The 23,250-nt window shown below is 40.4% G+C and overlaps 1 protein-coding gene across 6 annotated transcripts in view; it reads right to left on the reverse strand.

Moving 5' to 3' along the window:
• Positions 1-23,250, reverse strand: part of PLD5 (phospholipase D family member 5) — a 410,403-nt gene that overhangs the window by 181,568 nt on the left and 205,585 nt on the right. The window lies entirely within an intron of this gene.

Consider the following 23,250-nt stretch of genomic DNA (forward strand, 5'->3'; position numbering starts at 1 on the left):
TTTAAACTTCTCTTACTGAATTTGACCAACATTCTGCCTAAAAATATCTGAAATAAAATATAAAGGTTTTCCATACAAAATTTTAACAAGTATATGATTTTTAGAGCTTTAGTCTTCTGGATTCTCCGATTAATGGAAGTCCCTAGTCACTACATTATGCCACAGGAGTGGATTGGAAAGTCAGCAGATTTATTCTCCTCTGTGATTTTTTATGAACTCTCTCTCCCTATAAAAGGGAACTAGTCTTCTTTCATTGATTTTCCAGTTCTTTGCTACTGGGCCATAAACACAAACGCCTGTAGGGACCAGACTGCCCATTACGCTTTGTTCTCAAAGGCACAGAAGAGGCAAAGTCTCATTTTACTTTGATAAGAAGAAACTATTGGCATTTACTATACAGAAAGGATGTGGTGGGGCCTGTGCTGTGGCACAATGGTTTAAAGCCCTGGCCTGCAGCACTGGCATCCCATATGCATGCCTGTCCTGGCTGCTCTACTGATCCAGCTTCTGATCCCTGTTCATGTGCCTGGGGAAGCAGTGGAAGGTGTCCCAACTCCTTGGGCCCCCGTGTCCACGTGGTAGACCTGGAAGAAGCTCCTGGCTCTTGGCTTTGGATTGGCTCAGCTCCGGCCATTGCAGCTATTTTGGGAGTGAACCAGCAGATGGAAGACACTCTCCCACTCCCCCCCTCCCCCTCAAATAAATAAATCTTTAAAAAGAAAAAGAAATGATGTGGTAAATAGGAAGACACAGCAGAGGAAATGTGAATGCAAAGCAGTGACTCCTGAAATTCAGTTTTAGAAAAGAGAAACATTAAAAGTCAAGACTCCAAGGCTTTGGAGTATGAGGAGGAGGGGGCTGGTGTGCCTGTAGCAGGGTGACAGCCAACAGCAGCCAGGAGGTCTGGCCTGATCCAAGTGTGCTGTGACCTGGAGCTGTCTGGCACTGTCAGAGGTCCACAGCCCCTGAGAGCTGGAGGATGGAGTAGCAGTTACCCCCATGTTAAGCATGGAGACTTCCTTTTAGTTGCACTAAGTGCAGAAATAAAGGTTGCCCAAACCAGAACTCCTCAACAGCAACGCAATCACTCGTGTCCACCCAATCCTGGAGGCGGCCTCACCCTATGTCAGATACTCCTGTGTGGTATGTTGAACGAATCATACAGTTATACAATTCTGCTAAAAGGAGAGTGAAGGAAGGGAGAGAAGGGGATGCCCATCTACAGTGCCTATGTAACTTATGAATCCAGGCAGACGTGAGGGCTTGGATAGTAAGAGACTCAGACTCATGATGCTAGAGAAAATCCACGTGACAGGGCTTTGGAGCTCTTCACAGACAGACACCTTCATGTTCAGCTTCAGCCCTTCTCCCAGAATGCACTATGCTGCCGTCACACGCTGTGGAAGGCCTGGGGATGTCTGCATGGCCTAGAATGCTACAGCCCAGACTTGTGTCCATCACATGTTCTCAGAAGTCTGCATTTTCCCCTCTCACAGAGAAATACTTGATGTGTTTCCTGAGACCCCGTGGTTCATGGGGCAGTATTTTAAAAACAACTTCATTTACATTTGCTCTTAGTTTACAGACTATGTTTAATACATATGAAACACTAGACATCATCTAACTCTGCATTCCTGCCTCTGCGTCAATTACGGACTTGTACTGCATTAGTTTGTGAAATTTAAAACAAAGAAGAGCAGAACTCTCAAACATGAATGAAAATAGAAACTTCGAGACCTACAGAAACTGGCAGACTATTGTTCTTTTTTTTATTTTTTAGTGTGTTCTGATTACTTACACTAAACAATCCTAAAACTCTAATTCCAGTGCTGTGATGAACCTGGGCTTGGGCAGAACTTCTGTGCTTGGGCTTGAGGTTGAACTTCTATTAAATCTCCTGTTTTCACCATGTTATCTCCCTAATCATTTTTGCGAAGACGTTTAAAATGCAGTAACTTCCAAAGGTATTAAACACTTGCTCTATGTAGAGATCAGCAGCTAGGTTTAGTGCTTTCTAAATTAAATTCACTCATCATTTTTTCAATAAAGGAATAACAAAAGCCTCTTGGCTTTTATACGTCAGCAATTTGAAATCTTGCTCTTCCTGATGAAAAATGTTAACCAGTATTTCAAACTTAAATAAATCATCTCAAAGATAGTGGCTCAGGCATGCTGACCTACTTTAAGCTAATTCTTTCTTTTTTGATGAAGTCCGTAAAAACCTTATGATGGACTGAAGAGTCCCAGGGAGGAAGCTATAGGCCAGGAGGCAGAGATGCAGCTTCGGGCCTTGGAGCTTTTCAGGAGGCTGTTTAACATAGGAGGCACTTTTGATCCCATAGGGGAGAAAACAGACCATTTCTTCTACTGCTGGAGGTTCACATTTGGGCTCATAAACCCAATGGATAAAAGACAAATTAACAGAAGTCCCGAGTTTTAATTACCTACATATACACGTGTGCATGGGAGCCTCAGAAAGAAGTGAAACTGAAGGTTTTTTTTTTTAAGATGTATGTATTTACTTTGAAAGGCAGAGTTACAGAGAGGTAGAGAGGTAGAGAGAGAGAAGTAGAGAGAGAGAGAGGTGTAGAGAGAGAGGTGTAGAGAGAGAGAGAGGTCTTCCATTCGCTGGTTCATTTCCCAAATGGCAGCAATGGCCAGAGCTGGGCCAATCTGAAGCCAGGAGCTTCTTCCACGTCACTCACATAGGTGCAGGGGCCCAAGGACTTGGGCCATCCTCTACTGCTTTCCCAGGCCATTGCAGAGAGCTGGAATGAAAGTGGAGCAGCTGGAATTTGAACTGGAGCTCATATGTGATGCCAGTGCTTCAGGCATGTGACTTTACCCTCTATGCCACAATGCTGGCCCCCTTGTATATCATCTTAGGAAAATAGTTAAAAGGGGGTTTGGAGACTCTGGGCAGGAAAACCAACTAATGGGATATGAGGGGAAGAAACACTGGGTACATGGGATATCTTGTTATGCAGACAAGAGCCTCTTGGTGGTAGAGTTGTCTCCAGAAGTAGCTCTTCTGAGTATGGAGAAACATTTTGCAAGGGCAAATTCCACTATAAATGTAAACTTCCTTTACAACAGGGGAAATTATACTCTATTTTTATTCAGTTAGGGAATTAAAGAGTATTTTCTGTATCTATTGTTTATCAATTGCCTTTGCCTCAAAATAATCTATATGTCAAAGGGATATGCTTTGGGGGTAGCATACTGCATATCATTCAATGCTAAGAGAGTAGGGCTCTGATCCTGTCAACCCAAAAGAACCACTGGAAACACTAAAATGCCCAAATATAATGTGAAGGGGAAACATAAAAAAATCAAAGAGAAATAAGAAAATCAGACTTGATAGAATTAATTCTGAGGATTATGTCAAATATAATGTTGTTTTTCAAGCTTGCTTTAGTAGTTTATCTCTTTGTTCAAATGAGAACTTAAACATATCTTGAATCAGTCTCTGTTCTCTTGTATATAATCTCCAGAAATCCATATAACACAGTTAGACACCATTAAATTTAAGCTTTCATCATTCTAAATGCCGTAGGATGTAGAACCCTCAGAATACTGGGATGTCATGCAAACTGAGAAAGTCATAGCTGAAGAATACTTTAGAGATCAATAGTCTGCCGTGCTCCAAATTTTTTTTAAAAAAGACCCTGAAGCCCAAGAAAATTAAGTATTGTACACATGGTCACATGTGGCAAAGGCAGGCCTTGAACCTAAATCTCTTGATTGAGTGTAGTTCTCTTCACATGACCATTTTGTTATAGTAACATTGGAAAATAAAGTGGAATTCCAGAAAAAAGATACCCCAACTCGCTCCCATCACTCCTTTAAGTTCCAGCTGGGGTTTATTTGACTCCCCCAAGCCAAGCAGTGCTGGGGCTGCAAGCACTTAATTACCAGCAGAGCTGGGTTCTGGAAAGTCCAGGGGCCTGCAGAATCATTACAAACCCAAGGCTAATGTCCCAGCACTGCCTGCTTTCTAAGAGGCAAGGCAGGAGTTGAGGCTGCTCCAAAGGCCTGGGACTGGAGTCTGCTCTTAGACTAGTAAATGATCTATGTAAATCTTCATTCACCTGAACAGACAAAGCCCTCAGTAATCTGAGAAAGTCAATCAACATTTGTAAAGCGACCTAACAAGAGGAGAAAAGATGCTTGACAAATGGGCATGGGATGATAGAGGCTACTGGATAAGACAGGAACTACACACAAAACACAAAGTAAGCTCTCAAGGATGGTCAAGGTGGCTGTTACTAATGCCCTGTGATAGCCAAACAAATTAAGGGTGTACTTAAAGAATAGTATGGCCATGGTTGAGTCCCAAATCACTCGCATGAAGTCCAAATGGAAGAAGCATTTCAAAACACACACACGGAGCCAGCACTGTGGCTCACTTGGTTAATCCTCCTCCTGCGGTGCTGGCATCCCATATGGGCACCTGGTTCTAGTACCAGTTGCTCCTCTTTCAGTCTAGCTCTCTGTTGTGGCCCGGGAGGGCAGTGGAGGATGGCCCCAGTACCTGGGCCCTGCACCCTCATGGGAGACTGGGAGGAAGCACCTGGCTCCTGGCTTCAGATTGGCACAGCGTGCCGGCCATCATGGCCACACTGGGGGGGTGAACCAATGGAAGCAAGACCTTTCTCTCTGTCTCTCTCTATAACTCTACCTGTCAAACACACACACACACACACACACACACACACACACACAGAAGCACACAAAGAGGTGAATATAAGAGGAATAGGAAGAGAAATGACTGATATATTGAGAAGATATAACATGCTGCAAATGAGCTTATTAAAAGAGAAAAAGAAATAAGGAAAAAGTCCACTGATAGTTGAAAGCAATTGTCCGGTTGACAAAAGATGTAAATCTACAAGTTGATAATCAATAATGAAGGTAGAACTGAAGTAGAAAGACACCTACAGGCATCCTTTGTAAAATTACTGGACCTCAGAAAAAGGAGGAATTCTTACAAACTTCTGAACAAAAAGGTGGTGATGGGAGTCACTAATCAAGGAAAATGGATTGGACAGACTGACATGTGCCTCACATCTGTGATACTAAGCTGGCCCACAATAGGCCAAGACTGCAGCACAAGAATCTTGCCCCTACTCAAGGACTTCTGTCACAGTGAACAAAAAAATATTCAAAGATATCTATAGGTTTAGAAACTAGATTGCCTCTTTAACCCATAGGAAGAATATAGTCAAGAAAGAACTCTAACCAAAGAGCGAGTGAACTGAACATCATCAAAAAAGACAAAGGGGAGAAGACACAAGTAATGAGCAATATATGTATATTGTATGTGTATATGTCTAAGTGTTTTATATACTTGCTAAACAGAAGAGACATAATACAGGAGAAGCTATACTGAGAATCGGTGACTTGCATTCTCATAGTGGTGAGGCTGCCCAAAAGAGGCTAAGAGTTGATTCTTGGGTAGAGGTGAAAGGATGTTACTCTTTTTATGACCAAAACAGCCTACACATGCAGAACGCACATGGTGTGTGTGTGTATTTTTTTTTTTTTACAGGCAGAGTTAGACAGTGAGAGAGAGAGAGAGAGAGAGAGAGACACACACACAAAGGTCTTCCTTCCTTTGGTTCACCCCCTAAATGGCCGCTCCGGCCAGCGCACTGCGCTGATCCGAAGCCAGGAGCCAGGTGCTTCTCCTGGTCTCCCATGCTGGTGCAGGGCCCAAGCACTTAGGCCATCCTCCACTGCCTTGCCGGGCCACAGCAGAGAGCAGGAATGGAAGAGGAGCAACTGGGACAGGATCCGGCGCCCCAACCGGGAATAGAACCCCGGGATGCCGATGCTACAGGTGGAGAATTAACGAAGTGAGCCGCGGCGCCAGCCCACACAGTATATTTGTAATACTGAAATTTTATGGGGGAGGGGTAGGATTAAGGAAAAAAGTATTTAAAAAGGTTATACCTGAGTAAGGAGAGATTAACAAAAAGGTTGAGGAACACTGATCTACAATGAACAGGATAAGCAATCTCTGTAAAAATGAGAGTAAGATTGAAGGAGACCTTAAAATACTACATGGGAAAAGGTAAGTCAAGATTATGCACACAATTCATGGAGATGAAAGCTATAACGTCAGATGTACAAAATAGCACAGCAGCTGAAAATACAAAGCACATATTAATAGAAATGCAGTTAAAACATTACTATAATATTTCAGACTACATCTCTACAAATTAGCATACACAAGAAAATAAATGAGGATACATGGAAAGTAAATGCTATCAGTGAGCTTGTTATATGCATACATTTATGCATGTATCAGTATACACCTCAAACTGCCTCAAAAATTTTATCTTTGAATATTTACAAAAAGTCTCTCCTACAACTGTCATTAGGGAAGTCTGAACAAAATTTATAATGAGATATTATATGGACTTCATTCTCAACTCACAATCTAATAGAGTGAGAAGCAGGCCATTAATGTGCAACTTGTAAAACAAATCTTACCTTCTCAGAAACTGAAAAATTCTCAGTTTATCTTTAAAGAGAAAAATAATAGCAAATATGTGTATTAAGAAAGCCATGAACAACAAAAGGAAGACCTTTCTCTCTCTCTCACTGTCCACTCTCTCAAAAATAAAATAAAAAAAAAAAAGAAAGCCATGAAGGGGCCGACACCATGGCACACTAGGTTAATCCTCCACCTGTGGCACTGGCATCCCATATGGGCACTGGTTCTAGTCCTGCTGCTCCTCTTCCAATCCAGCTCTCTGCTATGGCCTGGGAAAGCAGTAGAAGATGGCCCGAGTGCTTGGGCCCCTGCACCTGTGTGACCAGGAAGACGCTCCTGGCTCCTGGCTTCGGATCGGCGCAGCGCTGGCCGTAGCAACCATTTGAGGAGTGAACCAAAGGAAGGAAGACCTTTCTCTCTGTCTCTCTGTCTCTCTGTCTGTAACTCTACCTCTCAAATAAATAAATAAAATCTAAAAAAAGAAGAAAAAAGAAAGCCATGAAGGTAAATATCTCATAGCAAAACCATGAAATGAAGCACTACCTGGTTTCAGAGAGAAGTCTGTAAACACAAATGTTGGGTGGGAGGGAAGTTATGGTGGGGGGGGGGAGCCATTGTAATCCATAAACTGTACTTTGGAAATTTATATTTACTAAATAAAAGTTAAAAAAAACAAATGTCTACAATATCATAAACAAATTAAAATCACCATAATCATATCAATACAGTAAAGGATGGATAAATAGAAAAGGGAACTTATTATAAGATCTGAAAATGATATGAAAAAGTTTTAATCAATAACAAAAATGATATTTTAATTCAGTTTGAAAAGAAAAAAGTTTGATTTGGGACAAGAGAAAGGATCCTATTAGTAAATAACATATAAAAATATGTTCAAGGTAAGAATGAACTAAAATGTTCAAGGATGTCCAGTCAACTACATGTACTGTTTTGGAGTAGGAAAAACATTAATCAAACCATAAAAGGTTAAATAATGGCCTCCAAAGATCTGGAACCTCTCGATGTCACCTTATTTGGACCCGAGATTTTTGCAGATGTGACTTAATATTTTGTGATGGGGGATTATCCTGTGTTATCTGAGGACAGTCCTAAATGCAATCACAAGGGCACCTAGGTGACAGAACAAGAAGATCTGACACAGCCGGAGGAGAAGGCAATGTGAAGAGGGAGCAGAGTGAGATTTGAAGATGCTGACCCTCAAGACTGGAGTTCACAGCAGCAAGCGAGGAATGCTGGCAGAAGCTGGAAGAGGCCAGGGAAAGATTCTCTCCAATAGCTTCTGGAAGAAGCAATGCTCTTTTGACCCCTTGGATTTCACCCACTTTTGACCTCTAGCACTATGGAAAAATAAATTTCTGTTGCTTAAAGCTCAAAGTCTGTAATGGCTTATTAAGGTGGTCACAGAAAATGAATACCTAACATAGATAGGTCAAAGCACTAAATGATAATACCAGCATAGAAAATTATAAAACTTAAAAATTACAGAGATTCCACAAAACTAATGATACACAAAAAACTGGAATAGTTGGATGCAAATGGGAAATGAAGAATAGCTATATTCTATAAAAATAGTAAAAATTAACATGATAAGGCCAACAGCTCAATAAAATGTGGGGAAAGTATGAGACTTAGAAAAGCAAGCCTGGACACTGTATGTAGACAAGGAAAGCTCAAAGCAGAGCTACAAAGAGGTCTCTCCTTGTACTCACAGAAACTACAACAAAACATTCGCGTGCCAACATTTCCTCTTGTTAGCAATTTGGGAAAAACATATTCTGACATATTGTTTGTTTCCACCCAGGACACCCAGAAATTCATCCCAAAGAAGTGAGTGAGTGAGTGTAGGATTGTATGAGAATGGAAAAATACAGAATGGTAAATCTTGAACACTTTATCATATTTATGTACATATATGAAAATTAGTATCCTTCAAAAACTTCATGGAAAGTGGATTAAAAAATAAGCTTATTTGGTGAAAAATTTTTTGAAATTCATGCATTTGAGGGATCTTTAAAATATCCATGGAAAATACACATTATGAAAAAAACTATGTGTGGGTTTTAAATTTTTTAGCAGCAAAATAAACTTATCTTTTAATTCCATTTTCCATGAGCCTTTTGAAGTATCCTCATATATATGCACATATAAATAAAGTTTAGATCAAAATGAAAATGGAAATATGAATAGTTAAATGTATTAAACATCTCCTGATACAGTCAAGAGAAACATTTAGGATTTATTTTAAATCTTAGTGTTCTTTTAAAGCAATATATATGCCTTGATTTTTAAAAAATGCACAACTTAAGAGACAAGGCCATATATAAATGGATCCCTTCAGACTCAGTTTATTAGTTTAATTAATCAGCTAGTTCACTTTGCTATAAGCTTGATATATACTTATCTACATTTTAATGAAATTTTAATGAAATTTTCAGTTTTTAGGATACATAAAGTTTGCCAAGGATATAAACATTAATATATTATTTACTTGTGTTTGCTAGTGTCAACTTTTATTCTCAAATGCCCTAGGACACGGGGAAGAATCTTTTTAAAAAATTCATTCAACCAATAGTATTAAGTAGAACAACATGGTATGATAGAGGCATTTACAAATGTAAATCTAAACATTTACAAATGTTTATCCCTTTTAGTATTTTTTTGTTCTACTTAATATTATTGGTTGAACTCTGTAATTAATACACAATTATTCTTAGGTGTTTAAATTTAACTGAAAAGTGATCACTGTTAAATATTAGAGTGGGAATAAGAGAAGGAGGAGATGTACAATTTGGGACATGCTCAAGCTGACTTGCCCCAAATGGTAGAGTTAGAAATGTGCCAGGGGATTCCAATTCAATCCCATCAAGGTGGCATGTACCAATGCCATCTCACTAGTCCAGGTGATCAGTTTCAGTTCACAATTGATCATAATGATAGGTCTAAGAGTCAAAGGGATCACATAAACAAGAATAGTGTCTGCTAATACTAACTGATAGAATAAAAAAGGGAGAGAACGATCCAACATGGGAAGTGGGATACACAGCAGACTCATAGAATGGCAGATGTCCTAAACAGCACTCTGGCCTCAGAATCAGCCCTTAAGGCATGCGGATCTTGCTGAGGAGCCCATGAGAATATTTTAGGCATGGAAAGCCAAGACGCTCTGGAAAAAACAACAACAACAACAAAAAACCCTAAATGAAAGATCTCTGCGAGTGAGATCCCAGTGGAAAGAACAGGTCTTCAAAGAAGAAGGTACCTTTCTCTGAAGGGAGGAGTGAACTTCCACTTTGACTATGACCTTGTCTAAATAAGATTGATTTCCGCCATTTCAAAAGGCTTCCATAGCCTTGGCAACTCATGACAAGGGACTAGGGAGATTACTGATGCCATAAACAAGAGTGTCAATTTGTTAAGTCAACAACAGGAGTCACTGTGCACCTACTCCTCATGTAGGATCTCTGTCCTTAATGTGTTGTTCAATGTGAATTAATGCTATAACTAGTACTGAAACAGCATTTTACACTTTATGTTCTGTGTGGGTGCAAACTGTTGAAATCTTAATATATACTAAACTGATCTTCTGTATATAAAGATAATTGAAAATGAATCTTGATGTGACTGGAATGGGAGAGGGAGCGGGAGTTGGGAGGGTTGTGGGTGGGAGGGAAGTTATGGGGGGGAAAAGCCATTGTAATCCATAAGCTGTACTTTGGAAATTTATATTTATTAAATAAAAGTTTAAAATATTCATTCAATACATTTACTGGTTGCCTTCTATACGTCAGGGAACTCAGAAATTGCTGAAGGTAGCAGACAAATAGCAGATGATGAATAAGTAAATACAGCCATCATGGCAAATTCCAGGATGGAGGAAGTACAGTTCTACGGGAAAACATAGCAGGACACTAAGAACCCAGCTGAAGGCACTCAGGGTAACTCCTCCACAGGAAAGAAGCAAAGAATGAAGGTTCTAGGCAGTCACTTGTGACAAAGTCCAGAAAGCAAGCAGGAGTTGAGGCTGGACAGGTAAGCAAGAGGCACACCTTCAGGGGTTCTGTGAGGCAGGGTAAAGAGTCTGGAACTTACCCAGAAGCTGTTAAGGACCCTCTGAAGCACTTTACACAGGCAAGGAAACCGTCACATTTTGTTCCAAAACAGAAGTCGCAGTGTACATCGCAAGGTGATTCACACATGGTTTGGCAAGGGATAATGTGGGCTGAGATAGAGAAGTGTCACTGGCAGTGAAAACAACTGGAAGGTCTCCAGGTTTTTATGAGCTAGCACGGTGAAGTACTGCAAGATTTAAGCTGGGGCTTCAGAGAGAGAGAGTGGGGATGGCAGCCAGGTCCCGCCGCCTTCAGGACGCATTAGCTGAAATAGGCAGTTTCCTTCCTGAAGCCAGAAGACGTGACCACTTCAAGTCTGAGGTCATGCATCCGTGGGAGCTTCAGGAGCTCAGACAACGTCCAGGCCCAGCTCAAGAATACTCACCCACCTGACGCTACCAGACAGTATCTGCTGTGGAAGGATGCATGCACGCGGCTCGTCCATTCATTACTACCAGGCTCCATCCCATGACAGGACTTAATTATTCCGAACAGTTCATCATCAAGGTTTTGTCTAATGATGGTTATCTCAATTATGCACCCTGTGGGCATGAACATAGCCATCCCTGTCAGGGGCAGATGAAGAGGGATGAATAAAGTCATCATGCCAATAATGTCCTATCGGGAGCAGCCTGTTCATAACAGGACCCTTGCGGCTGGAATCCTACAGCAGGCAGAAAGTAGCTTTGGGGCTACAAAGGACAGGCAGACATTATTTTGGCACTGTCACTTAGTAGTGTCGAAGACTGGCATTGCAGGCCTATATCATTCCTTTCTCCAGGGGAAAGGGGGGGGGGTGACTGGGGCAATAAAAGAGCACCAGTGCATGCCAGATACTCCACCCTTTTTGTTTCACAATCAAATGTTCCTCACAGTGGTGGCGGGGTTTCAAACCTCCCTCTGCAGACTCTAGCACCCCCAGAGATGACAATATTTTACATGCTCCCTGAAAACCCCAGGGTCTGAGGAAGCAACTCTGACATGGCGGTCCTCTAAGTCTACTTCTGAGAACTGATCCTGAGCAAATGAAAAAAAAAAAAGATTTATCCCTGGGGCCGACATTGGGGTGCAATGGGCTAAGCTGCCACTTGTGACGCTGGCCTCATATCCAGGGTGCCGGTTTGAGTCCTTGCTCCCCAACTTCTGATCTAGCTTCCTGCTAATGTACCTGGAAAGGCAGAGAAGGATGGCCAGGTAGTCGGGCCCCTGCTGGGCTGCTGCCACCCTTGTGGGAGTTCAGGATACAGTTTCTGGCTACTGGCTTCCGCCTGTCTCATCTCTGGCTGTTGCAACCATTTGGGGTGCAAGCCAGCAGACAGATGGAAGATCTCTTTCCCTCTGTACCTCCTTCTCTCTCATTCTTTACACTGTTTCAAATAAGTAAACAAATCTTTAAAACATATCTTTCACAAAGCTATTTACTGAAGCAGCACTTATTACAAAAAAGAAAAGAGAAGTAACTTTAATATGAAATAATAGAGGAAAATGGTTATATAGATTGAATGTCACTTATCTGAAATGCTTGGGACCAGAAGTGCTTCAGATTTCAGATTTTTAGAACTTTGGAATACTTGCATACATAAAGATATCTTAGAGATATGTCCTAAGTTTAGACAAGAAATTCATTTATATTCATAAACAATGTATACACAGAGCCTTAAGGCAATTTTATATAGTATTTTAAATATTTTTTCACATGAAACAAAGTTTCATGATGTAGAATTTTCTAGTTGTAGTGTCATGTCCCTGCTCAAAAAGTTTCAAATTTTGGAACATTTTGGATTTTGGATTTTTGGGTTAGAAATGCTCAACCAGTACAATCTGATGAGTCCATTACATTACATATAAATGATGCAGCCTACTAGAAAATGTTAGCAGTGTTTCTAATAAAATGGGAAGGTACTTATGCTGTGATGTCAAATTCCAAATTATGATATAAATTTCTTAATATGTACAAAATTACACATAAAACATCCACCTGTCAAAAACTGTTTTTGTTAATGGTCATATGGACGTTTCAGTCTCCTTCCCATTTCTCTGTAGTTTCCAAATGTTTTATAGCAATGGACTATTACTATTGTAATGAGAAAAATATATCTACTCTTCTACTTAAAGTATCAAAAAGACAAATGACATAGGGGAAATAGAAAATGCAGAGATGCAGCACCAGGAGAAAACAAGTGTCCAGGCAAATAAAACTCAGATAAGACAACCTTAAAGAAAGTCATTATTTATTCCAAATAATTGGAAGGAGCATCTTTAGGTTCATGATTTATTCATGTCTCTGTGATTAGATTTAAAAAGAATCAGAGGCTAAACCCTTGCTAATGATAGTACTTATAACTTTATATAAGAATAATGATTGCCCTGGGAAATATATTGGAAAACAAGCAAGAGCATCATCAGGATTGCTCAACAGATGGGGAAATGGAAGCATGGAGAAGCCGCAGAATATTCCAGGAAAGAGGGGGTTGGACAAGGTCCAGAATCCACAGGAGCCTGCGAGCTCTGGGAAGCAGCCAGGGGCGGAGCAAACCTACAGGAGTCTACTCACTGGCAGCTCTTTCCTTGCTGTTCTGCTATTTCAGATCCTTATAAATGGCTTTTCCTGTCTCTCTCACTGTATTTTGAGCTGTCTGGGTATAGGAACCATTGCTTATTTGATATTCTATCCCCAGCAAATAGCACAGTACATGTTTGTTCAACAAAGGCATATTCAAAGTTATTTTGTCGCCACATTAGCAATGTGAGAATACTAATTTATAAACAAGTATTTGCTGAGTGTGGATTTTTTTAGCGCTGGCAAAAGATGCTATTTTGAAACAAGGTATTTTCCTTCCATCCATGAAGTTATACTAGTTCTATGCTGACATGGCACTAGCAGTTCTACTGAAATCACGTTTAGCCTGCGGATGAAATGGTTATAGAGTCATCTTCTGTTTCAAATTGCCAAGCAATCATTGTGCTCCCTCTCTTCTGGCCACCTGCTAGATAATACATTCACAGGAATAAACACAACCCTGACCCCTGTATCCAAAAACCCATGCAATATTCAAATGTAAGCTACTACCCATTTACATCATCACTGACAGAACAACTGCAACAAACAGGATTCAATTCAAACAGGCAAAATTAGGTTAACAAAAGTTGGGGAAGGAACCAATCCTGCCCTGTCTTGAAACTTATGAAAACAAAGCTAATTAAACTGAATTGTTTGAGCAGTGATTCTCTATCCTGGATGCCCACTGGAAGTCATTTTTAAAAAGTGCCAAAGCCTGGGACCCCATCTAAATATTCTAATTTAACTGATCTGAGGAGCATATTGTAAAAACTCCTGAGGTGCAGTCATGGTAGGATATGACCAGATTGACATAAGAGGGCAAAGATTCTACCTTAAAAATATTCCCCATTTTCTTTTTCTTTCTTTCACCCAAACCCTGAATAAAAATTTGAATTTATAACTAGATAGAATTACCTTAACATCTTTTCATAAAAGCTGAAGTCTCAACAGATAGTTGGATGTTATTACTTCTCTAAGATTACATAATCTCTCTACAAAAAGAGTTAATGTCCACTAACTTTGAAAGTAATGTCTTATGTTGGAACAAAAAAAAAATAAAAATGAAACCTGCAATTACCTTTTATGAGCTCCATATATTTATGGTTTCACAAAATATTACCTCCTCATGTTCATGAAGCAATCAAGTGTGATAGGCATATTTTACCCATTTTATGGATGAGGACATGAAGAAACAAAGGGGTTATGACATTTGCTCAATGTAAACACATCTACTAAACCATTAAAATGTATTTAATGCCAACCACCAGATTCTTTGAACTCTAGTATGTGTCTCTTGAATAACACTACGAATTTGCCTTTTTAAATATGTAAAACTAGGCTCTAAGAATTGAATGTAAACAAAATAACCAATTCTCAACTAAGCCAGCTAACAGAGCACATGTGTATCCTAAGTATGCTTTCATTAACTTATACATGTTTTATTTTTCCCCATATCTTCATTTTTGAAAAGCCAAAGCAAGTTGTAGAAAGTCTGCCGTGATATAGTAGATACGGGTACAACCCCAGCAACAACATCAAATCCAAGAATATCAGGCATGTTTTCCTTTTTTTTTTTTTTTTGACAGGCAGAATGGACAGTGAGAGAGACAGAGAGAAAGGTCTTCCTTTTGCCGTTGGTTCACCCTCCAATGGCTGCTGATCCGATGGCAGGAGCCAGGTGCTTCTCCTGGTCTCCCATGGGGTGCAGGGCCCAAGCACTTGGGCTATCCTCCACTGCACTCCCTGGCCACAGCAGAGAGCTGGCCTGGAAGAGGGGCAACCGGGACAGAATCTGGTGCCCTGACCTGGACTAGAACCTGGTGTGCTGGCGCCACAGGGTGGAGGATTAGCCTAGCGAGCCACGGCACCGGCCCAGACATGTTTTCAATGTAGTACCAGAATAGCCTGCTCTCCCTGACTGCCTCACTCCAACCTGTTAATTATAATACGCTCAAAGAATTTCACTTAAAGGATTTATCTCCACTACCAAGTATGCTCATCTTTCTTCAAAATGGAAAAAAATGTTTTCCTTTAATGAAATATTTTATTATCAGACCATGAATTTTATCAGACTATCACGTGGGAGTAAAATTGTCAAAAGCTGGACTCTCCTGCATCCCAGTCATATCACTATGTTTCCAGTCACATCACTATGTTGCAAAGTAGATGCCGAATGCATATGATGAGCGAGTGAAGAATCTCTTTCAAAAGTCCTGAGGGAGGGCGGACACACCTAGGACAGAAAGGAGGGGCAAGAAAGGAAGAGAGGCCAGAGAGAGTCAATGAAGCTGGGCAATCAACATGGTGGTGACTAGAGTGAAGGTGCTTGTGTACACTGACCCAAAGAGGATTCCACCAAACCATGGGCTTCTGGACAGGTGAGAGGTGCTAGGGGCCTATACTTAAAGTGATTATACTAGAAAATGTTAATAATGCCATTTATGAACAAATGTAAAGATGGCTATGGAACATGACAAGTTTTACAATTTTTATGAAATGGAAATCCTTGCACGCTGTTTAGGTTAACCTACATTGATAGGGTCAGTTAGGAAAAATACCACAAGAAGCAATGAAGGTGCTACAAGATAGTGCCTGGAGGCATATACTACCTATGGAAGCTGCTGTCTCAATCATAATAGTATGATATGTTCTATCAAGTTCAGAATGAGAGCTCTGATGTTGCTGGGTTAATTGAGTCTTCAGGTTAAACCAAAAACAACCAAGAGAACTGTCAACAAAATAAGTGACTACAGATATGATAAGACAACATTACTTCCTGTGTATTTAAGACATCAGCTATCCAGAGGGATGGATATATGTGCACATATCTACTATAGAATATATACATATATATATGATGTATACAATGGGGTGGTAGGTTATTTTCTATTACACGACACTGTATAAGATCAAGTATGTCACAATCTAAGCAGACAACTTTGCACAACAGTTACTGATTAGGAATTTCAGGAGAAAATGAGAAATACAAAAGGTATTCTTAAACTTGTAGAATTCTGGAAAATGTGGTATTTCTGAGTAGTGAGGGAGTAGTTAGTCCTACCATAGCTTTACCAAAGTTGAAGTGGCCACCTGCTTCACCAAGGAAAGAGCCAGATGCTTCTCAAAGGATGTGTTATCCAGGAACTGCTTGAGCTGGCAGGTAAGGGCAAGAGGGTGGGTGCACGCGTGTACACGCATGTATGCTCAAAGGTTTGCAATTAATAAACCAGAAGCCAGATTTCCAACTATTATGATAATTTGCCTAATCCATCTTTTCTATTTAGAGTCTCAGATTTATAGAAATTATAATCCGCTTTTAAATTTTTAAAAATTTATTTTCATTTGAAAGGTAGAGAATGGGAAAGACAGACACGAAAAGAAATCTTCCGCACAGTGGTTCACTCCCGGGATGCCCACAGCAGTCAGCTGGGGCCAAACTTAAAGTCAGAGTCCCAGAACTCCATCTGGGTCTCCCACATGTGTGGCAGAAAACTGTGTATTTGAGCCATCTATTCCTGCCTCCCAATGTGCATATTAGCAAAAAGACAGAATCAGAAGTGGAGCTGGGTCTCAAATGCAGGCACTCTGATAGGAGATACACAAATCCCAAGTTACATCTTAATCACTGTGCCTAAAACCTTCTCCCCATAATCCACTGTTAATTATACATGATAATTATCCCAGTTTCTAGTACAATGTAATAGAATTAAACTGACTTGAACTAGAGATGTAGTGTGTATATAAAGACAATGTGAATTATATATTTATGAGACTAGTAAACGCACAGGTACTAAAATCATCAAATATCAGCCTATACTCTTTACATATATTAACTAATTTAATCTATACAACAAGCTATGAGGTAGGTTTCCTGATTTTGCTGATGAGAAAATTGAGGAGGGAGAGTTCAGGAGCTTGCTGAAGGTTACCAGCTATTAAGTAGGTAAAAAGAACTCTAAGCTGCTCTCCTGGCTCATTTCTATTATCTAAGACCTGCTGACCGCTCACTGTGTAAAGACAGGATCCAAACCTGTACTTTCCAAAATGACCTCTTGGGTTGCTGAGTGTTCACACATGCCACTAAGAAACAAAATCTGCTCAATTTTTTTAGAAATATAATTTTTCAAAATCAATCATCTGAAATGTATCATCCACTGGCAATCATCACTCACTGGTGGACCTTATTGATTTCACATAAACACATCTCTTGAAGGTTCAGTTGTTACAGCTCATTGATTATTGTATTTGGTTCCTTACCGTGAACTCAAGGAATGGGAATTTTTTACCCAATGAATTAGGTGGCTCTCATGTGAAATATATTTCCTGGCTTTTCCTGAATAGTCTTGATTTCATAAATTCCCATCATTTTATCCCATAAATTATCAGTCAAAATGTCCTAGAAATTTCAGTATTTCATGCTCTCAACTCATCTTGTACACAGAAAGAGAAAAAAATCTCCAGTTCTAAAATAATGTTACCATGGAACTAGCCCTTTTCACTGCTGTGATTCAGAGCTGGGGCACTGTCCAGTTTCCTTATCATGGAAGGAAACCATCAGGGATTAATGACACCTAGTGAGAGGCAGAAAAGACAAAACGCGTTTTACAGGGCAAGAATCAAAACAGCAACCTCTTGGAAGCACAGATAAAAAAAAAAAACACATTTTTAATCAATGTGTCTGTTTCTATGCAAATGAAAAACGAAAAGCAGGCATTCATCATCCCTGTTAATAATACCTGTCATTCACTCTTACAAAACTGCTATCTACCCAGTGAATTCACAGGTACCATGGGCCCTATTTCTTTGGGTCTGCTTTCTGCTCAGCTCAGCCTGCCTGCCAATGACTACACATTTCTTTGTGTATTTTGCTGACTGCTGTATTATAATAAACAGATGGGCTGCTTTTTGGTTATCTTTCCTGCTTATCTGTATGCTATTTAGGGTTCCATTTAGGACTTGTCAGGCTCTGTTGGTTTAGAAGTAAATGTCATGTTTTACAATTCTCCCCCAAACAAAAATTACTGCCTTTCAAACCTAGATATTAGTGGAAAATAAACTGTGACTTTGAGTCAATTTTTATTATACATATTTGTTAATGATGGTATTTAGTACCAGAATGTCTTAAAGAAAATTCAAATTAGGTTCATTTGCATAATCAGTATATAAATTATTTTTCCTAGAATTTTGTATATTTGTATCTACAATAAGCCATTCAGTGAATATATCCCACTATTGATAAGATCTTGATAAAAACAAAAGTGGGGTGGGTATTGCTACTTGTGGGTTAAGCCTTTGGTTGCAATGCTGGCATACCATATGGAAGTGCTCATTTTGAGTCCAAGATACTGTTTCTAATCCAGATCTGTGTTAATGTGCCTGAGAAGCAGCAGATGACGACTAAAGCACTTAGTCCTCTGACACATAAGTGGGAGACTCATATGGACTTTCTGGCTCTTGCCTTCAGCTTGGCCCAGCACTGGCTATTGAAGGCAATTGGAGAGTGAACCAGCAGATGGAAGATCCGTTGAGAGACTGACGCTGTGGCTCGGTAGGTTAATCTTCTGCCTGCGGTGCTGGCATCCCATATGGGTACTGGTTCTAGTCCTGGCTGCTCCTTTTCCGATCCAGCTCTCTGGTAGGGCCTGGGAAAGCAGTGGAAGATGGCCCAAGTGCTTGGGCCCCTGCACCTGTGTGGGAGACTCTGAAGAAGCTCCTGGCTTCGGATCCATGCAGCTCTGGCCCTTGAGGCCATTTGGGAAGTGAACCAGAGGATAGAAGACTTTTCTCTCTGTCTCTCCCTCTCACTGTGACTCTATCTTTCAAATAAATAATTAAAATCTGAAAAAAACAATCTGTTGGACCTTCTCTCCCTCCCCCACTCCATTCTACCTTTCAAATAAATGAACATGAAATCATGCTTATAGGTTCACAGACTGGCTGTGCAAAGTTTGAAGTGTTGGGTACAATCTTGAATTTCCTTCTCCACTTGAAAAATCAAAAGCAGGTAAATTTTTAAATCAAATTGGGTTTTCAGCCAGTGCCTTCTTTTCTTAGACAGGTGTAAAACTCGGCCTCAAAGAAAAAGGATACAGAGGTCCTTGAGCTACATATGAACAGAAAAGTTGGCAGTAAGGACCTATTTTATTTTCATTCCTGATCATTGCATAGTAATTTTCCCACTTGCACAGTGAGGGGGAAGAAAAAAAGGGAGCCAGGCTTTTTAAAAATAATCGTTAAAAGCCCAAGAGATGTGATACTTAGAGAAGTTCCCTTGGAGGTTTTAATGCTAAACTCTGTTGTGTAAATGCTTTAGGGGTTGAAGAAGGAGGATGGCGGAAAGGTGAAAGGCTGCAAATCAGGCACCCAAACAGCTCTACTCTGCAGGCACTAGCTCTCTCCTTAAAGACCATGGTCCAAGCCTGGTCCTTGGCTGGTAGGGACCAATTGATGGTATCCTGCAGGGTCCCCCAACAGGCCAGTGAAGGAGGAGAGCATTCACTATCTTGGTGAAGTTGGAAATCCCCTACTCTATTGTTCTCAACTTAGCACCTTTTAATTGTTCTCGGTTCTCCACAGGGCAGGGTCACAGATAGGTGGGTGTGGAGAGAACTGATCATATGATCAGTCTTAAAGCCTCCTGGAATCCATTTAATGTCCAAAGCAGATAAAAACTCTCAATCCTTTATTTTAAGTACAGATCTTTGCCTTATGAAGAAGCAAGGTAAAAATAGGTTGAAAACTGTAGAAAACCCAACTGATTTTAAACTGTAAGGGGGATTTATACTGTTAAAGGAGTGACAGGCAGATGGGTAAGGGATGGGATTGGGGGCAGTAAAACTCTACCAGATGACATCAGATCAAACTGGCTCTCTTTCTAAGGGGCTGTGTATGGGTTCAACAATTGCCTGGTCATTGGCAGAAGGTGGAAAATTCCATTTGTTAGCCATAAACCGGTTATTAGAGAATGACATGAATTAAGTGAGCTTCCAAGTGTTATTGTCACTGTACATCAACAACATCCATCTTAATTCACTCTCAAGTCATGCAATGGACAAAGATTTTCTCCTTAACCAAACCCTAGCCAGACTCCTCTGAGCCCTCTTCTCAACTCTGCCTCAAACTTTGCCTATGAAAACTGCAGAGTCAACAGAGATCAGACATGAGTTCATATACCAGATCCCACTGCCATGCCATTAAAGCTACTCAGCGAAAAAAAAAATTTTTTTTTGAAGAAAATTCAAATCCAGCATTCCTGTGGCACAGAAGACAGATAATCAGGTCATCAAGTCCAAGTGTAAATTTGAATCTTTCCATTGTGTGTTTAACACACATGGCTCTTAATGGCTTTTCAGTGGTGCACTTGAGGTGGAAGGAAGCTGTCACTGACCTGAGCTCATAAAACAGAGATTCCAGGGGCCTGGGCTAAGTAACTGCACGATTCTCTAAGTAACATTTTACAGTTCTGTCCCATTCAGTGGCTATGTTCTGGTCTTATCTGGAATGAAGGAAACTCAACCTATCTTTTGCTTACATGATCAAAACTGCTATAGCATATTGTTCCCAAAGTCAGCTGCTCACAATTCCTTCCATTTGAATAGAAGTGTCCTACTCCTAAAATCCTTTGGCCTTCTCTTGAACCTGGTCTAACCTTTGACATGCTTTGATTAACACTGTGACAAAGATAGTGTTCTGGAAGTCAAGACCTTAAGGTTTTTAGTTTTCACTTTCCACCTCTTGGGATCCTGCTGTCCTAAACAAATCTCAGGTTAGATTATTGAGTGATGAGTGTCTACCTGGGGAGAATGAGACTTGGCCAACTCTCATAATCCAGATCCGAGTGCCTGGGTTCAAATCCAAGCTCATTTTCTGACTCCAGCTTCCTGCTAATGCAGACCCTGGAAGGCAGCAGATGGTGACTCAGGCTCTTGTGTTCCTGCTGCCCCATGGGAGCCCTGGTTCCTTTTGCTTTGGTCCCAGTCTAAGGTCATTGAGGGCTTTTGGATAAGAAATCACCAAACAAGAGCTGTGTCTCTATCTCTTTTCCCTGAAGAAGGAGAAAGAGAAGGAGGAGGAGGAGGAGAGAAGGGCAGGAGTAGAAGGAAGAAAAAAGGAGGAGAGAGAAGGAAGGAGGAATAATAAGAGGAAGAAGAAGAAATGTCTTTTGGAGCCTTGAAAGAAAGCCTCTGAATCATGTAATTGCAGACTGTTTGGCAACACTACCTCCTGCCATAAAGCAGAATAAAAAAATAATTTATGTGTCTTTCTAGAGATATTTTCAGGCAGATTATGCAACTTTTCATGTATATGATAAGGTGTAAAAAATAACATAAAAGTAAGATGACCCAAAGAAATATTTATCCTGCTAGCAGAATTTAAAGGAAAATGTGGAGATTCTAAGACAGCCTCTCCAGTCAGCAAAAATATTCTCAAAGTAAGAAGTTGCTTCAGGTGGTAGCCGCCACAGAGACTCTCTCAATTAGACAAAAGAGCTCCATATTGTCCATAATTTTTAAATTTTCTGTGTATTAATGTTTCTGGCTAAGGAGTGGTTGCTTCTCTCTAGGTCAATTTTTTTTCAAGATTTTATTTATTTATTTATTTATTTATTTATTTATTTATTTATTTTAGAGGTAGAGTTATAGACAGAGAGAGAAACGGAGAGAAAGGTCTTCCATTCGCTGGCTCACTCCCCAAATGGCCACAATAACTGGAGCTGAGACAATCCAAAGCCAGGAGCCAAAGTTTCTTCCAGATCTCTCACATGGGTGCAGGGGCCCAAGCACTTGGGCTATCTTCCATTGCTATCCCTGGCCATAGCAGAGAGCTGGATCGGAAGAGGAACAGCTGGGACATGAATTGGCACCCATATGGGATGCCATCGCCACAGGTGGAGGCTTAGCCCAGTACACCACAATGCAACCCCAATTTTTTATCTTTATTAATTTGAGAGGGAGAAAGGGAGTGAGAGAGAGCAAATAAGCACACTCCCATCTGCTGGTTCACTCCCCAGATGCCCACAATAGCTAGGGCTGAGCTGGGAGTCTAGAACTCAATCCAGATCTCTCATGTAAACGGCAGGGATCCAATTACTTGAGCCATCACTGCTGCCTGCCAGGATCTGCATCAGTGGGAAGGTGGAACTGAGTAGCCCAGGCTGAAATTGGTAGTGGAAACAGAGCTTGAACCAAGGCTCTCGGATTTGGAATGTGGGTGTCCCATGCCTGGTCTGAACCACTAGGTCAAATGCCTGTCCCAAGGACAGCCAATTCTGAGAAGTCACAGCAAGGAACATGCCTTTGATGTACAAACTAACAGGTGCAAAGGCAGGAAAAGGTTCAAAATGGAAACAGGTTTCAATTCTACCAGCAGGAAGTAGTCTAAGAAAGTAAGTCCAAAGTAAATGCAGGGTATTTCTGAGAGGACTGCCACAGAAGGGAGAGCAAAGAGCATCTGAGAACAACAGATTAGGGAAGCACTCAGAAGGAGCAGAGTTACCTTCTACTACAGGTACACTGCATTTCCCAGAGTCAAGAAACAGGTGACACACGCTAGACTGTATTCAGAATCCCCATGGAGTAACGACTAATACATATCCTCATTTCCTCCTTTTTGAACGAAAATATCTATAGTCGCCTTACCCTTTTCTCACAATTATACGTTTGGATAATGTGTTTGGGCCCATTTGGAAGCTCACATGCTTCCAAATCAAAAGAAACTCACATAAGGAGACTCACCCAAATCCAGACCTAACACAAATAGATTCTAATCTTTGAGTCTTTGATGTAATAAAATTCAACTTTTGCTAGATGAGGTGAGTGTATTTTGCATTTGAAAGAGCCAGAGAATAGACTATGGTATATCATTTCCAAGATGATTATTGTTTTTTAACTGTTTTGTGCTAATACATTACACAACAATATATACCCTAAAGAGCTGCTTAAAATGAATGGGGAAAACTGGAAAACACAATTGGTAAGCATATTAAATTCATCTTCAGCACAGCCTTTGTGGTTTTTGTTTGGTTTTATTTTTGGTAACTTTGGACTTCAAAATAGTTT

The sequence above is a fragment of the Oryctolagus cuniculus genome, chromosome 13 (assembly GCF_051225735.1).
Source record: "Oryctolagus cuniculus isolate XC-2025 breed Fujian yellow rabbit chromosome 13, ASM5122573v1, whole genome shotgun sequence".
Lineage (NCBI taxonomy): Eukaryota > Metazoa > Chordata > Mammalia > Lagomorpha > Leporidae > Oryctolagus > Oryctolagus cuniculus.